The sequence below is a fragment of the Heterodontus francisci genome, chromosome 49 (genome assembly GCF_036365525.1).
Source record: "Heterodontus francisci isolate sHetFra1 chromosome 49, sHetFra1.hap1, whole genome shotgun sequence".
Taxonomy (NCBI): Eukaryota; Metazoa; Chordata; class Chondrichthyes; order Heterodontiformes; family Heterodontidae; genus Heterodontus; species Heterodontus francisci.
This window is the reverse complement of record NC_090419.1, coordinates 6,175,214-6,195,769: the sequence shown is the minus strand read 5'-3', so window position 1 is coordinate 6,195,769 and position 20,556 is coordinate 6,175,214.

Below are 20,556 nucleotides of genomic sequence, written 5' to 3'. Positions count from 1 at the left end.
AGTCTCACTGTCCTGTAAACACCAATACTCAGTAACACAGAGTCTCACTGTCCTATAAACACCAATACTCAGTAACACAGAGTCTCACTGTCCGATAAACACCAATACTCAGTAACACAGAGTCTCACTGTCCTGTCAACACCAATACTCAGTAACACAGAGTCTCACTGTCCTATAAACACCAATACTCAGTAACACAGAGTCTCACTGTCCGATAAACACCAATACTCAGTAACACAGAGTCTCACTGTCCTATAAACACCAATACTCAGGAACACAGAGTCTCACTGTCCTATAAACACCAATACTCAGTAACACAGAGTCTCACTGTCCGATAAACACCAATACTCAGTAACACAGAGTCTCACTGTCCTATAAACACCAATACTCAGTAACACAGAGTCTCACTGTCCTATAAACACCAATACTCAGTAACACAGAGTCTCACTGTCCGATAAACACCAATACTCAGTAACACAGAGTCTCACTGTCCTATAAACACCAATACTCAGTAACACAGAGTCTCACTGTCCGATAAACACCAATACTCAGTAACACAGAGTCTCACTGTCCTGTAAACACCAATACTCAGGAACACAGAGTCTCACTGTCCGATAAACACCAATACTCAGTAACACAGAGTCTCACTGTCCTGCAAACACCAATACTCAGTAACACAGAGTCTCACTGTCCTGCAAACACCAATACTCAGTAACACAGAGTCTCACTGTCCTGCAAACACCAATACTCAGTAACACAGAGTCTCACTGTCCTGCAAACACCAATACTCAGTAACACAGAGTCTCACTGTCCTGTAAACACCAATACTCAGTAACACAGAGTCTCACTGTCCGATAAACACCAATACTCAGTAACACAGAGTCTCACTGTACGATAAACACCAATACTCAGTGACACAGAGTCTCACTGTCCGAAAAACACCAATACTCAGTAACACAGAGTCTCACTGTCCTATAAACACCAATACTCAGTAACACAGAGTCTCACTGTCCTATAAACACCAATACTCAGTAACACAGAGTCTCACTGTCCTATAAACACCAATACTCAGTAACACAGAGTCTCACTGTCCTATAAACACCAATACTCAGTAACACAGAGTCTCACTGTCCTATAAACACCAATACTCAGTAACACAGAGTCTCACTGTCCTGTAAACCCCAATACTCAGTAACACAGAGTCTCACTGTCCTATAAACACCAATACTCAGTAACACAGAGTCTCACTGTCCTGTAAACCCCAATACTCAGTAACACAGAGTCTCACTGTCCTATAAACACCAATACTCAGTAACACAGAGTCTCACTGTCCTATAAACACCAATACTCAGTAACACAGAGTCTCACTGTCCTGTAAACACCAATACTCAGTAACACAGAGTCTCACTGTCCTATAAACACCAATACTCAGTAACACAGAGTCTCACTGTCCAATAAACACCAATACTCAGTAACACAGAGTCTCACTGTCCAATAAACACCAATACTCAGTAACACAGAATCTCACTGTCCGATAAACACCAATACTCAGTAACACAGAGTCTCACTGTCCTGTAAACCCCAATACTCAGTAACACAGAGTCTCACTGTCCGATAAACACCAATACTCAGTAACACAGAGTCTCACTGTCCTATAAACACCAATACTCAGTAACACAGAGTCTCACTGTCCTATAAACACCAATACTCAGTAACACAGAGTCTCACTGTCCTCTAAACACCAATACTCAGTAACACAGAGTCTCACTGTCCTGTAAATCCCAATACTCAGTAACACAGAGTCTCACTTTCCTATAAACACCAATACTCAGTAACACAGAGTCTCACTGTCCTATAAACACCAATACTCAGTAACACAGAGTCTCACTGTCCTGTAAACACCAATACTCAGTAACACAGAGTCTCACTGTCCTGTAAATCCCAATACTCAGTAACACAGAGTCTCACTTTCCTATAAACACCAATACTCAGTAACACAGAGTCTCACTGTCCTATAAACACCAATACTCAGTAACACAGAGTCTCACTGTCCTGTAAACACCAATACTCAGTAACACAGAGTCTCACTTTCCTATAAACACCAATACTCAGTAACACAGAGTCTCACTGTCCTATAAACACCAATACTCAGTAACACAGAGTCTCACTGTCCTGTAAATCCCAATACTCAGTAACACAGAGTCTCACTTTCCTATAAACACCAATACTCAGTAACACAGAGTCTCACTGTCCTATAAACACCAATACTCAGTAACACAGAGTCTCACTGTCCTGTAAACACCAATACTCAGTAACACAGAGTCTCACTGTCCTATAAACACCAATACTCAGTAACACAGAGTCTCACTGTCCTGTAAACACCAATACTCAGTAACACAGAGTCTCACTGTCCTATAAACACCAATACTCAGTAACAGAGTCTCACTGTCCGATAAACACCAATACTCAGTAACACAGAGTCTCACTGTCCTATAAACACCAATACTCAGTAACACAGAGTCTCACTGTCCTGTAAATCCCAATACTCAGTAACACAGAGTCTCACTTTCCTATAAACACCAATACTCAGTAACACAGAGTCTCACTGTCCTATAAACACCAATACTCAGTAACACAGAGTCTCACTGTCCTGTAAACACCAATACTCAGTAACACAGAGTCTCACTTTCCTATAAACACCAATACTCAGTAACACAGAGTCTCACTGTCCTATAAACACCAATACTCAGTAACACAGAGTCTCACTGTCCTGTAAACACCAATACTCAGTAACACAGAGTCTCACTGTCCTATAAACACCAATACTCAGTAACACAGAGTCTCACTGTCCTATAAACACCAATACTCAGTAACACAGAGTCTCACTGTCCTGTAAACACCAATACTCAGTAACACAGAGTCTCACTGTCCTGTAAACACCAATACTCAGTAACACAGAGTCTCACTGTCCTATAAACACCAATACTCAGTAACACAGAGTCTCACTGTCCTATAAACACCAATACTCAGTAACACAGAGTCTCACTGTCCTGTAAACACCAATACTCAGTAACACAGAGTCTCACTGTCCTATAAACCCCAATACTCAGTAACACAGAGTCTCACTGTCCTGTAAACACCAATACTCATTAACACAGAGTCTCACTGTCCTGTAAACACCAATACTCAGTAACACAGAGTCTCACTGTCCTGTAAACACCAATACTCAGTAACACAGAGTCTCACTGTCCTCTAAACACCAATACTCAGTAACACAGAGTCTCACTGTCCTATAAACCCCAATACTCAGTAACACAGAGTCTCACTGTCCTATAAACACCAATACTCAGTAACACAGAGTCTCACTGTCCGATAAACACCAATACTCAGTAACACAGAGTCTCACTGTCCTGTAAACACCAATACTCAGTAACACAGAGTCTCACTGTCCTGTAAACACCAATACTCAGTAACACAGAGACTCACTGTCCTGTAAACACCAATACTCAGTAACACAGAGTCTCACTGTCCTGTAAACACCAATACTCAGTAAAACAGAGTCTCACTGTCCGATAAACACCAATACCCAGTAACACAGAGTCTCACTGTCCTGTAAACACCAATACTCAGTAACACAGAGTCTCACTGTCCTGTAAACACCAATACTCAGTAACACAGAGTCTCACTGTCCTATAAACACCAATACTCAGTAACACAGAGTCTCACTGTCCGATAAACACCAATACTCAGTAACACAGAGTCTCACTGTCCTGTAAACCCCAATACTCAGTAACACAGAGTCTCACTGTCCTGTAAACCCCAATACTCAGTAACACAGAGTCTCACTGTCCTATAAACCCCAATACTCAGTAACACAGAATCTCACTGTCCTGTAAACACCAATACTCAGTAACACAGAGTCTCACTGTCCTATAAACACCAATACTCAGTAACACAGAGTCTCACTGTCCGATAAACACCAATACTCAGTAACACAGAGTCTCACTGTCCTATAAACACCAATACTCAGTAACACAGAGTCTCACTGTCCGATAAACACCAATACTCAGTAACACAGAGTCTCACTGTCCTATAAACACCAATACTCAGTAACACAGAGTCTCACTGTCCTGTAAACACCAATACTCAGTAACACAGAGTCTCACTGTCCTGTAAACCCCAATACTCAGTAACACAGAGTCTCACTGTCCAATAAACACCAATACTCAGTAACACAGAGTCTCACTGTCCTATAAACCCTAATACTCAGTAACACAGAGTCTAACTGTCCTGTAAACACCAATACTCAGTAACACAGAGTCTCACTGTCCTGTAAACACCAATACTCAGTAACACAGAGTCTCACTGTCCTATAAACACCAATACTCAGTAACACAGAGTCTCACTGTCCTATAAACCCCAATACTCAGTAACACAGAGTCTCACTGTCTTATAAACACCAATACTCAGTAACACAGAGTCTCACTGTCCTGTAAACACCAATACTCAGTAACACAGAGTCTCACTGTCCTATAAACACCAATACTCAGTAACACAGAGTCTCACTGTCCGATAAACACCAATACTCAGTAACACAGAGTCTCACTGTCCTGTAAACACCAATACTCAGTAACACAGAGTCTCACTGTCCTATAAACACCAATACTCAGTGACACAGAGTCTCACTGTCCTGTAAACACCAATACTCAGTAACACAGAGTCTCACTGTCCTATAAACCCCAATACTCAGTGACACAGAGTCTCACTGTCCTGTAAACACCAATACTCAGTAACACAGAGTCTCACTGTCCTATAAACCCCAATACTCAGTGACACAGAGTCTCACTGTCCTATAAACACCAATACTCAGTAACACAGAGTCTCACTGTCCGATAAACACCAATACTCAGTAACACAGAGTCTCACTGTCCTATAAACACCAATACTCAGTAACACAGAGTCTCACTGTCCTATAAACACCAATACTCAGTAACACAGACTCTCACTGTCCTATAAACACCAATACTCAGTAACACAGACTCTCACTGTCCTGTAAACACCAATACTCAGTAACACAGAATCTCACTGTCCTGTAAACCCCAATACTCAGTAACACAGAGTCTCACTGTCCTATAAACACCAATACTCAGTAACACAGAGTCTCACTGTCCTACAAACACCAATACTCAGTAACACAGAGTCTCACTGTCCTATAAACACCAATACTCAGTAACACAGAGTCTCACTGTCCTATAAACACCAATACTCAGTAACACAGAGTCTCACTGTCCTATAAACACCAATACTCAGTAACACACAGTCTCACTGTCCTATAAACACCAATACTCAGTAACACAGAGTCTCACTGTCCTATAAACACCAATACTCAGTAACAGAGTCTCACTGTCCTGCAAACACCAATACTCAGTAACACAGAGTCTCACTGTCCTATAAACACCAATACTCAGTAACACAGACTCTCACTGTCCTGTAAACACCAATACTCAGTAACACAGAGTCTCACTGTCCTATAAACACCAATACTCAGTAACACAGAATCTCACTGTCCTGTAAACCCCAATACTCAGTAACACAGAGTCTCACTGTCCTATAAACACCAATACTCAGTAACACAGAATCTCACTGTCCTGTAAACCCCAATACTCAGTAACACAGAGTCTCACTGTCCTATAAACACCAATACTCAGGAACACAGAGTCTCACTGTCCTGTAAACCCCAATACTCAGTAACACAGAGTCTCACTGTCCTATAAACACCAATACTCAGTAACACAGAGTCTCACTGTCCTATAAACACCAATACTCAGTAACACAGAGTCTCACTGTCCTATAAACACCAATACTCAGTAACACAGAGTCTCACTGTCCTGTAAACCCCAATACTCAGTAACACAGAGTCTCACTGTCCTATAAACACCAATACTCAGTAACACAGAGTCTCACTGTCCTATAAACACCAATACTCAGTAACACAGAATCTCACTGTCCTGTAAACCCCAATACTCAGTAACACAGAGTCTCACTGTCCTACAAACCCCAATACTCAGTAACACAGAGTCTCACTGTCCTATAAACACCAATACTCAGTAACACAGAGTCTCACTGTCCTATAAACACCAATACTCAGTAACACAGAGTCTCACTGTCCTGTAAACCCCAATACTCAGTAACACAGAGTCTCACTGTCCTATAAACACCAATACTCAGTAACAGAGTCTCACTGTCCTATAAACACCAATACTCAGTAACACAGAGTCTCACTGTCCTATAAACACCAATACTCAGTAACACAGAGTCTCACTGTCCTATAAACACCAATACTCAGTAACACAGAGTCTCACTGTCCTATAAACACCAATACTCAGTAACACAGAGTCTCACTGTCCTGTAAACACCAATACTCAGTGACACAGAGTCTCACTGTCCTATAAACACCAATACTCAGTAACACAGAGTCTCACTGTCCTATAAACACCAATACTCAGTAACACAGAGTCTCACTGTCCTATAAACCCCAATACTCAGTAACACAGAGTCTCACTGTCCTATAAACACCAATACTCAGTAACACAGAGTCTCACTGTCCTGTAAACCCCAATACTCAGTAACACAGAGTCTCACTGTCCGATAAACACCAATACTCAGTAACACAGAGTCTCACTGTCCTATAAACACCAATACTCAGTAACACAGAGTCTCACTGTCCGATAAACACCAATACTCAGTAACACAGAGTCTCACTGTCCTATAAACACCAATACTCAGTAACACAGAGTCTCACTGTCCGATAAACACCAATACTCAGTAACACAGAGTCTCACTGTCCTATAAACACCAATACTCAGTAACACAGAGTCTCACTGTCCTGTCAACACCAATACTCAGTAACACAGAGTCTCACTGTCCTGTCAACACCAATACTCAGTAACACAGAGTCTCACTGTCCTATAAACACCAATACTCAGTAACACAGAGTCTCACTGTCCTGTAAACCCCAATACTCAGTAACACAGAGTCTCACTGTCCTATAAAATCCAATACTCAGTAACACAGAGTCTCACTGTCCTATAAACACCAATACTCAGTAACACAGAGTCTCACTGTCCTATAAACACCAATACTCAGTAACACAGAGTCTCACTGTCCTGTAAACCCCAATACTCAGTAACACAGAGTCTCACTGTCCTATAAACACCAATACTCAGTAACACAGAGTCTCACTGTCCTATAAACACCAATACTCAGTAACACAGAGTCTCACTGTCCTGTAAACCCCAATACTCAGTAACACAGAGTCTCACTGTCCTATAAACACCAATACTCAGTAACACAGAGTCTCACTGTCCTATAAACACCAATACTCAGTAACACAGAGTCTCACTGTCCTGTAAACACCAATACTCAGTAACACAGAGTCTCACTGTCCTATAAACCCCAATACTCAGTAACACAGAGTCTCACTGTCCGATAAACACCAATACTCAGTAACACAGAGTCTCACTGTCCGATAAACACCAATACTCAGTAACACAGAGTCTCACTGTCCGATAAACACCAATACTCAGTAACACAGAGTCTCACTGTCCTATAAACACCAATACTCAGTAACACAGAGTCTCACTGTCCTGTAAACACCAATACTCAGTAACACAGAGTCTCACTGTCCTATAAACACCAATACTCAGTAACACAGAGTCTCACTGTCCTGTAAACACCAATACTCAGTAACACAGAGTCTCACTGTCCTATAAACACCAATACTCAGTAACACAGAGTCTCACTGTCCTATAAACACCAATACTCAGTAACACAGAGTCTCACTGTCCTGTAAACACCAATACTCAGTAACACAGAGTCTCACTGTCCGATAAACACCAATACTCAATAACACAGAGTCTCACTGTCCGATAAACACCAATACTCAGTAACACAGAGTCTCACTGTCCGATAAACACCAATACTCAGTAACACAGAGTCTCACTGTCCGATAAATACCAATACTCAGTAACACAGAGTCTCACTGTCCTGTAAACCCCAATACTCAGTAACACAGAGTCTCACTGTCCTGTAAACCCCAATACTCAGTAACACAGAGTCTCACTGTCCTGTAAACCCCAATACTCAGTAACACAGAGTCTCACTGTCCTGTAAACCCCAATACTCAGTAACACAGAGTCTCACTGTCCTATAAACCCCAATACTCAGTAACACAGAGTCTCACTGTCCTGTAAACCCCAATACTCAGTAACACAGAGTCTCACTGTCCTATAAACACCAATACTCAGTAACACAGAGTCTCACTGTCCTATAAACCCCAATACTCAGTAACACAGAGTCTCACTGTCCTGTAAACCCCAATACTCAGTAACACAGAGTCTCACTGTCCTATAAACACCAATACTCAGTAACACAGAGTCTCACTGTCCTGTAAACCCCAATACTCAGTAACACAGAGTCTCACTGTCCTGTAAACCCCAATACTCAGTAACACAGAGTCTCACTGTCCTGTAAACCCCAATACTCAGTAACACAGAGTCTCACTGTCCTGTAAACCCCAATACTCAGTAACACAGAGTCTCACTGTCCTGTAAACCCCAATACTCAGTAACACAGAGTCTCACTGTCCTATAAACCCCAATACTCAGTAACACAGAGTCTCACTGTCCTGTAAACCCCAATACTCAGTAACACAGAGTCTCACTGTCCTGTAAATCCCAATACTCAGTAACACAGAGTCTCACTGTCCTATAAACCCCAATACTCAGTAACACAGAGTCTCACTGTCCTGTAAACCCCAATACTCAGTAACACAGAGTCTCACTGTCCGATAAACACCAATACTCAGTAACACAGAGTCTCACTGTCCTGTAAAACCCAATACTCAGTAACACAGAGTCTCACTGTCCGATAAACACCAATACTCAGTAACACAGAGTCTCACTGTCCTATAAACACCAATACTCAGTAACACAGAGTCTCACTGTCCTATAAACACCAATACTCAGTAACACAGAGTCTCAGTGTCCTGTAAACACCAATGCTCAGTAACACAGAGTCTCACTGTCCTGTAAACACCAATACTCAGTAACACAGAGTCTCACTGTCCTATAAACACCAATACTCAGTAACACAGAGTCTCACTGTCCTGTAAACACCAATACTCAGTAACACAGAGTCTCACTGTCCTGTAAATCCCAATACTCAGTAACACAGAGTCTCACTGTCCAGTAAACCCCAATACTGAGTAACACAGAGTCTCACTTTCCTATAAACACCAATACTCAGTAACACAGAGTCTCACTGTCCTGTAAACCCCAATACTCAGTAACACAGAGTCTCACTGTCCTATAAACACCAATACTCAGTAACACAGAGTCTCACTGTCCTATAAACACCAATACTCAGTAACACAGAGTCTCACTGTCCTATAAATCCCAATACTCAGTAACACAGAGTCTCACTGTCCTATAAACACCAATACTCAGTAACACAGAGTCTCACTGTCCTATAAACACCAATACTCAGTAACACAGAGTCTCACTGTCCTATAAACACCAATACTCAGTAACACAGAGTCTCACTGTCCTGTAAACCCCAATACTCAGTAACACAGAGTCTCACTGTCCTATAAACACCAATACTCAGTAACACAGAGTCTCACTGTCCTATAAACACCAATACTCAGTAACACAGAGTCTCACTGTCCTATAAACACCAATACTCAGTAACACAGAGTCTCACTGTCCGATAAACACCAATACTCAGTAACACAGAGTCTCACTGTCCGATAAACACCAATACTCAGTAACACAGAGTCTCACTGTCCTGTAAACACCAATACTCAGTAACACAGAGTCTCACTGTCCTATAAACACCAATACTCAGTAACACAGAGTCTCACTGTCCTATAAACACCAATACTCAGTAACACAGAGTCTCACTGTCCTGTAAACACCAATACTCAGTAACACAGAGTCTCACTGTCCTGTAAATCCCAATACTCAGTAACACAGAGTCTCACTGTCCTATAAACCCCAATACTCAGTAACAGAGTCTCACTGTCCTGTAAACCCCAATACTCAGTAACACAGAGTCTCACTGTCCTATAAACACCAATACTCAGTAACACAGAGTCTCACTGTCCTGTAAACACCAATACTCAGTAACACAGAGTCTCACTGTCCTGTAAATCCCAATACTCAGTAACACAGAGTCTCACTGTCCAGTAAACCCCAATACTCAGTAACACAGAGTCTCACTTTCCTATAAACACCAATACTCAGTAACACAGAGTCTCACTGTCCTGTAAACCCCAATACTCAGTAACACAGAGTCTCACTGTCCTATAAACACCAATACTCAGTAACACAGAGTCTCACTGTCCTATAAACACCAATACTCAGTAACACAGAGTCTCACTGTCCTATAAACACCAATACTCAGTAACACAGAGTCTCACTGTCCTATAAACACCAATACTCAGTAACACAGAGTCTCACTGTCCGATAAACACCAATACTCAGTAACACAGAGTCTCACTGTCCTGTAAACACCAATACTCAGTAACACAGAGTCTCACTGTCCCATAAACACCAATACTCAGTAACACAGAGTCTCACTGTCCTATAAACACCAATACTCAATAACACAGAGTCTCACTGTCCTGTAAACCCCAATACTCAGTAACACAGAGTCTCACTGTCCTATAAACACCAATACTCAGTAACACAGAGTCTCACTGTCCTATAAACACCAATACTCAGTAACACAGAGTCTCACTGTCCGATAAACACCAATACTCAGTAACACAGAGTCTCACTGTCCTATAAACACCAATACTCAGTAACACAGAGTCTCACTGTCCTATAAACCCCAATACTCAGTAACACAGAGTCTCACTGTCCTATAAACACCAATACTCAGTAACACAGAGTCTCACTGTCCGATAAACACCAATACTCAGGAACACAGAGTCTCACTGTCCTATAAACACCAATACTCAGTAACACAGAGTCTCACTGTCCTATAAACACCAATACTCAGTAACACAGAGTCTCACTGTCCTATAAACACCAATACTCAATAACACAGAGTCTCACTGTCCTGTAAACCCCAATACTCAGTAACACAGAGTGTCACTGTCCTATAAACACCAATACTCAATAACACAGAGTCTCACTGTCCGATAAACACCAATACTCAGTAACACAGAGTCTCACTGTCCTATAAACACCAATACTCAGTAACACAGAGTCTCACTGTCCGATAAACACCAATACTCAGTAACAGAGTCTCACTGACCTATAAACACCAATACTTAGTAACACAGAGTCTCACTGTCCTATAAACACCAATACTCAGTGACACAGAGTCTCACTGTCCGATAAACACCAATACTCAGTAACACAGAGTCTCACTGTCCTGTAAATCCCAATACTCAGTAACACAGAGTCTCACTGTCCTATAAACACCAATACTCAGTAACACAGAGTCTCACTGTCCTATAAACACCAATACTCAGTAACACAGAGTCTCACTGTCCTATAAACACCAATACTCAGTAATACAGAGTCTCACTGTCCTATAAACACCAATACTCAGTGACACAGAGTCTCACTGTCCGATAAACACCAATACTCAGTAACACAGAGTCTCACTGTCCTGTAAATCCCAATACTCAGTAACACAGAGTCTCACTGTCCTATAAACCCCAATACTCAGTAACACAGAGTCTCACTGTCCTGTAAACCCCAATACTCAGTAACACAGAGTCTCACTGTCCTATAAACACCAATACTCAGTAACACAGAGTCTCACTGTCCTGTAAACCCCAATACTCAGTAACACAGAGTCTCACTGTCCTATAAACACCAATACTCAGTAACACAGAGTCTCACTGTCCTATAAACACCAATACTCAGTAACACAGAGTCTCACTGTCCTATAAACACCAATACTCAGTAACACAGAGTCTCACTGTCCTGTAAACCCCAATACTCAGTAACACAGAGTCTCACTGTCCTATAAACACCAATACTCAGTAACACAGAGTCTCACTGTCCTATAAACACCAATACTCAGTAACACAGAGTCTCACTGTCCTGTAAACACCAATACTCAGTGACACAGAGTCTCACTGTCCGATAAACACCAATACTCAGTAACACAGAGTCTCACTGTCCGATAAACACCAATACTCAGTAACACAGAGTCTCACTGTCCGATAAACACCAATACTCAGTAACACAGAGTCTCACTGTCCTATAAACACCAATACTCAGTAACACAGAGTCTCACTGTCCTGTAAACACCAATACTCAGTGACACAGAGTCTCACTGTCCGATAAACACCAATACTCAGTAACACAGAGTCTCACTGTCCGATAAACACCAATACTCAGTAACACAGAGTCTCACTGTCCGATAAACACCAATACTCAGTAACACAGAGTCTCACTGTCCGATAAACACCAATACTCAGTAACACAGAGTCTCACTGTCCTGTAAACACCAATACTCAGTAACACAGAGTCTCACTGTCCTGTAAACCCCAATACTCAGTAACACAGAGTCTCACTGTCCTGTAAACACCAATACTCAATAACACAGAGTCTCACTGTCCTGTAAACCCCAATACTCAGTAACACAGAGTCTCACTGTCCTGTAAACCCCAATACTCAGTAACACAGAGTCTCACTGTCCGATAAACACCAATACTCAGTAACACAGAGTGTCACTGTCCTGTAAACACCAATACTCAGTAACACAGAGTCTCACTGTCCAAAAAACACCAATACTCAGTAACACAGAGTCTCACTGTCCTGTAAACCCCAATACTCAGTAACACAGAGTCTCACTGTCCTGTAAACCCCAATACTCAGTAACACAGAGTCTCACTGTCCGATAAACACCAATACTCAGTAACACAGAGTGTCACTGTCCTGTAAACACCAATACTCAGTAACACAGAGTCTCACTGTCCTATAAACCCCAATACTCAGTAACACAGAGTCTCACTGTCCTGTAAACCCCAATACTCAGTAACACAGAGTCTCACTGTCCTTTAAACCCCAATACTCAGTAACACAGAGTCTCACTGTCCTGTAAACCCCTATACTCAGTAACACAGAGTCTCACTGTCCTGTAAACCCCAATACTCAGTAACACAGAGTCTCACTGTCCTGTAAACCTCAATACTCAGTAACACAGAGTCTCACTGTCCTATAAACCCCAATACTCAGTAACACAGAGTCTCACTGTCCTGTAAACCCCAATACTCAGTAACACAGAGTCTCACTGTCCTATAAACACCAATACTCAGTAACACAGAGTCTCACTGTCCTGTAAACCCCAATACTCAGTAACACAGAGTCTCACTGTCCTATAAACACCAATACTCAGTAACACAGAGTCTCACTGTCCTGTAAACCCCAATACTCAGTAACACAGAGTCTCACTGTCCTATAAACACCAATACTCAGTAACACAGAGTCTCACTGTCCTGTAAACCCCAATACTCAGTAACACAGAGTCTCACTGTCCTGTAAACCCCAATACTCAGTAACACAGAGTCTCACTGTCCTGTAAACCCCAATACTCAGTAACACAGAGTCTCACTGTCCTGTCAACCCCAATACTCAGTAACACAGAGTCTCACTGTCCTGTAAACCCCAATACTCAGTAACACAGAGTCTCACTGTCCTATAAACCCCAATACTCAGTAACACAGAGTCTCACTGTCCTGTAAACCCCAATACTCAGTAACACAGAGTCTCACTGTCCTGTAAATCCCAATACTCAGTAACACAGAGTCTCACTGTCCTATAAACCCCAATACTCAGTAACACAGAGTCTCACTGTCCTGTAAACCCCAATACTCATTAACACAGAGTCTCACTGTCCGATAAACACCAATACTCAGTAACACAGAGTCTCACTGTCCTGTAAACCCCAATACTCAGTAACACAGAGTCTCACTGTCCGATAAACACCAATACTCAGTAACACAGAGTCTCACTGTCCTGTAAATCCCAATACTCAGTAACACAGAGTCTCACTGTCCAGTAAACCCCAATACTCAGTAACACAGAGTCTCACTTTCCTATAAACACCAATACTCAGTAACACAGAGTCTCACTGTCCTATAAACACCAATACTCAGTAACACAGAGTCTCACTGTCCGATAAACACCAATACTCAATAACACAGAGTCTCACTGTCCGATAAACACCAATACTCAGTAACACAGAGTCTCACTGTCCTGTAAACCCCAATACTCAGTAACACAGAGTCTCACTGTCCGATAAACACCAATACTCAGTAACACAGAGTCTCACTGTCCGATAAACACCAATACTCAGTAACACAGAGTCTCACTGTCCTATAAACACCAATACTCAGTAACACAGAGTCTCACTGTCCGATAAACACCAATACTCAGTAACACAGAGTCTCACTGTCCTGTAAACACCAATACTCAGTAACACAGAGTCTCACTGTCCTGTAAACCCCAATACTCAGTAACACAGAGTCTCACTGTCCTATAAACCCCAATACTCAATAACACAGAGTCTCACTGTCCGATAAACACCAATACTCAGTAACACAGAGTCTCACTGTCCGATAAACACCAATACTCAGTAACACAGAGTCTCACTGTCCTGTAAACACCAATACTCAGTAACACAGAGTCTCACTGTCCTGTAAACCCCAATACTCAGTAACACAGAGTCTCACTGTCCTGTAAACACCAATACTCAATAACACAGAGTCTCACTGTCCTGTAAACCCCAATACTCAGTAACACAGAGTCTCACTGTCCTGTAAACCCCAATACTCAGTAACACAGAGTCTCACTGTCCGATAAACACCAATACTCAGTAACACAGAGTGTCACTGTCCTGTAAACACCAATACTCAGTAACACAGAGTCTCACTGTCCAATAAACACCAATACTCAGTAACACAGAGTCTCACTGTCCTATAAACCCCAATACTCAGTAACACAGAGTCTCACTGTCCTGTAAACCCCAATACTCAGTAACACAGAGTCTCACTGTCCTGTAAACCCCAATACTCAGTAACACAGAGTCTCACTGTCCTGTAAACCCCAATACTCAGTAACACAGAGTCTCACTGTCCTGTAAACCCCAATACTCAGTAACACAGAGTCTCACTGTCCTGTAAACCTCAATACTCAGTAACACAGAGTCTCACTGTCCTATAAACCCCAATACTCAGTAACACAGAGTCTCACTGTCCTGTAAACCCCAATACTCAGTAACACAGAGTCTCACTGTCCTATAAACACCAATACTCAGTAACACAGAGTCTCACTGTCCTGTAAACCCCAATACTCAGTAACACAGAGTCTCACTGTCCTATAAACACCAATACTCAGTAACACAGAGTCTCACTGTCCTGTAAACCCCAATACTCAGTAACACAGAGTCTCACTGTCCTATAAACACCAATACTCAGTAACACAGAGTCTCACTGTCCTGTAAACCCCAATACTCAGTAACACAGAGTCTCACTGTCCTGTAAACCCCAATACTCAGTAACACAGAGTCTCACTGTCCTGTAAACCCCAATACTCAGTAACACAGAGTCTCACTGTCCTGTCAACCCCAATACTCAGTAACACAGAGTCTCACTGTCCTGTAAACCCCAATACTCAGTAACACAGAGTCTCACTGTCCTATAAACCCCAATACTCAGTAACACAGAGTCTCACTGTCCTGTAAACCCCAATACTCAGTAACACAGAGTCTCACTGTCCTGTAAATCCCAATACTCAGTAACACAGAGTCTCACTGTCCTATAAACCCCAATACTCAGTAACAGAGTCTCACTGTCCTGTAAACCCCAATACTCATTAACACAGAGTCTCACTGTCCGATAAACACCAATACTCAGTAACACAGAGTCTCACTGTCCTGTAAACCCCAATACTCAGTAACACAGAGTCTCACTGTCCGATAAACACCAATACTCAGTAACACAGAGTCTCACTGTCCTGTAAACCCCAATACTCAGTAACACAGAGTCTCACTGTCCGATAAACACCAATACTCAGTAACACAGAGTCTCACTGTCCTATAAACACCAATACTCAGTAACACAGAGTCTCACTGTCCTGTAAACCCCAATACTCAGTAACACAGAGTCTCACTGTCCTGTAAACAACAATACTCAGTAACAGAGTCTCACTGTCCTGTAAACACCAATACTCAGTAACACAGAGTCTCACTGTCCAATAAACACCAATACTCAGTAACACAGAGTCTCACTGTCCTATAAACACCAATACTCAGTAACACAGAGTCTCACTGTCCTATAAACCCCAATACTCAGTAACACAGAGTCACACTGTCCTATAAACCCCAATACTCAGTAACACAGAGTCTCACTGTCCTGTAAACCCCAATACTCAGTAACACAGAGTCTCACTGTCCGATAAACACCAATACTCAGTAACACAGAGTCTCACTGTCCTATAAACACCAATACTCAGTAACACAGAGTCTCACTGTCCTGTAAACCCCAATACTCAGTAACACAGAGTCTCACTGTCCTGTAAACCCCAATACTCAGTAACACAGAGTCTCACTGTCCTGTAAACCCCAATACTCAGTAACACAGAGTCTCACTGTCCTATAAACACCAATACTCAGTAACACAGAGTCTCACTGTCCTGTAAACACCAATACTCAGTAACACAGAGTCTCACTGTCCTGTAAATCCCAATACTCAGTAACACAGAGTCTCACTGTCCAGTAAACCCCAATACTCAGTAACACAGAGTCTCACTTTCCTATAAACACCAATACTCAGTAACACAGAGTCTCACTGTCCTGTAAACCCCAATACTCAGTAACACAGAGTCTCACTGTCCTATAAACACCAATACTCAGTAACACAGAGTCTCACTGTCCTATAAACACCAATACTCAGTAACACAGAGTCTCACTGTCCTATAAACACCAATACTCAGTAACACAGAGTCTCACTGTCCTATAAACACCAATACTCAGTAACACAGAGTCTCACTGTCCTATAAACACCAATACTCAGTAACACAGAGTCTCACTGTCCGATAAACACCAATACTCAATAACACAGAGTCTCACTGTCCTGTAAATCCCAATACTCAGTAACACAGAGTCTCACTGTCCTATAAACCCCAATACTCAGTAACACAGAGTCTCACTGTCCTGTAAACCCCAATACTCAGTAACACAGAGTCTCACTGTCCTATAAACACCAATACTCAGTAACACAGAGTCTCACTGTCCTGTAAACACCAATACTCAGTAACACAGAGTCTCACTGTCCTGTAAACACCAATACTCAGTAACACAGAGTCTCACTGTCCTGTAAATCCCAATACTCAGTAACACAGAGTCTCACTGTCCAGTAAACCCCAATACTCAGTAACACAGAGTCTCACTTTCCTATAAACACCAATACTCAGTAACAGAGTCTCACTGTCCTGTAAACCCCAATACTCAGTAACACAGAGTCTCACTGTCCTATAAACACCAATACTCAGTAACACAGAGTCTCACTGTCCTATAAACACCAATACTCAGTAACACAGAGTCTCACTGTCCTATAAACACCAATACTCAGTAACACAGAGTCTCACTGTCCTATAAACACCAATACTCAGTAACACAGAGTCTCACTGTCCTATAAACACCAATACTCAGTAACACAGAGTCTCACTGTCCTATAAACACCAATACTCAGTAACACAGAGTCTCACTGTCCTATAAACACCAATACTCAGTAACACAGAGTCTCACTGTCCTATAAACACCAATACTCAGTAACACAGAGTCTCACTGTCCGATAAACACCAATACTCAGTAACACAGAGTCTCACTGTCCTATAAACACCAATACTCAGTAACACAGAGTCTCACTGTCCTGTAAACACCAATACTCAGTAACAGAGTCTCACTGTCCTATAAACACCAATACTCAGTAACACAGAGTCTCACTGTCCTATAAACACCAATACTCAATAACACAGAGTCTCACTGTCCTGTAAACCCCAATACTCAGTAACACAGAGTCTCACTGTCCTATAAACACCAATACTCAGTAACACAGAGTCTCACTGTCCTATAAACACCAATACTCAGTAACACAGAGTCTCACTGTCCGATAAACACCAATACTCAATAACACAGAGTCTCACTGTCCGATAAACACCAATACTCAGTAACACAGAGTCTCACTGTCCTATAAACACCAATACTCAGTAACACAGAGTCTCACTGTCCTGTAAACCCCAATACTCAGTAACACAGAGTCTCACTGTCCTATAAACACCAATACTCAGTAACACAGAGTCTCACTGTCCTATAAACACCAATACTCAGTAACACAGAGTCTCACTGTCCTATAAACACCAATACTCAGTAACACAGAGTCTCACTGTCCTATAAACACCAATACTCAGTAACACAGAGTCTCACTGTCCTGTAAATCCCAATACTCAGTAACACAGAGTCTCACTGTCCTGTAAATCCCAATACTCAGTAACACAGAGTCTCACTGTCCTGTAAACACCAATACTCAGTAACACAGAGTCTCACTGTCCTGTAAATCCCAATACTCAGTAACACAGAGTCTCACTGTCCAGTAAACCCCAATACTCAGTAACACAGAGTCTCACTTTCCTATAAACACCAATACTCAGTAACACAGAGTCTCACTGTCCTGTAAACCCCAATACTCAGTAACACAGAGTCTCACTGTCCTATAAACACCAATACTCAGTAACACAGAGTCTCACTGTCCTATAAACACCAATACTCAGTAACACAGAGTCTCACTGTCCTATAAACACCAATACTCAGTAACACAGAGTCTCACTGTCCTATAAACACCAATACTCAGTAACACAGAGTCTCACTGTCCTATAAACACCAATACTCAGTAACACAGAGTCTCACTGTCCGATAAACACCAATACTCAGTAACACAGAGTCTCACTGTCCTATAAACACCAATACTCAGTAACACAGAGTCTCACTGTCCTATAAACACCAATACTCAGTAACACAGAGTCTCACTGTCCGATAAACACCAATACTCAGTAACACAGAGTCTCACTGTCCTATAAACACCAATACTCAATAACACAGAGTCTCACTGTCCTGTAAACCCCAATACTCAGTAACACAGAGTCTCACTGTCCTATAAACACCAATACTCAGTAACACAGAGTCTCACTGTCCTATAAACACCAATACTCAGTAACACAGAGTCTCACTGTCCGATAAACACCAATACTCAATAACACAGAGTCTCACTGTCCGATAAACACCAATACTCAGTAACACAGAGTCTCACTGTCCTGTAAACCCCAATACTCAGTAACACAGAGTCTCACTGTCCTGTAAACCCCAATACTCAGTAACACAGAGTCTCACTGTCCTGTAAACCCCAATACTCAGTAACACAGAGTCTCACTGTCCTATAAACACCAATACTCAGTAACACAGAGTCTCACTGTCCTGTAAACACCAATACTCAGTAACACAGAGTCTCACTGTCCTGTAAATCCCAATACTCAGTAACACAGAGTCTCACTGTCCAGTAAACCCCAATACTCAGTAACACAGAGTCTCACTTTCCTATAAACACCAATACTCAGTAACACAGAGTCTCACTGTCCTGTAAACCCCAATACTCAGTAACACAGAGTCTCACTGTCCTATAAACACCAATACTCAGTAACACAGAGTCTCACTGTCCTATAAACACCAATACTCAGTAACACAGAGTCTCACTGTCCTATAAACACCAATACTCAGTAACACAGAGTCTCACTGTCCTATAAACACCAATACTCAGTAACACAGAGTCTCACTGTCCGATAAACACCAATACTCAATAACACAGAGTCTCACTGTCCTATAAACACCAATACTCAGTAACACAGAGTCTCACTGTCCTGTAAACACCAATACTCAGTAACACAGAGTCTCACTGTCCTGTAAATCCCAATACTCAGTAACACAGAGTCTCACTGTCCAGTAAACCCCAATACTCAGTAACACAGAGTCTCACTTTCCTATAAACACCAATACTCAGTAACACAGAGTCTCACTGTCCTGTAAACCCCAATACTCAGTAACACAGAGTCTCACTGTCCTATAAACACCAATACTCAGTAACACAGAGTCTCACTGTCCTATAAACACCAATACTCAGTAACACAGAGTCTCACTGTCCTATAAACACCAATACTCAGTAACACAGAGTCTCACTGTCCTATAAACACCAATACTCAGTAACACAGAGTCTCACTGTCCTATAAACACCAATACTCAGTAACACAGAGTCTCACTGTCCGATAAACACCAATACTCAGTAACACAGAGTCTCACTGTCCTATAAACACCAATACTCAGTAACACAGAGTCTCACTGTCCTATAAACACCAATACTCAGTAACACAGAGTCTCACTGTCCGATAAACACCAATACTCAGTAACACAGAGTCTCACTGTCCT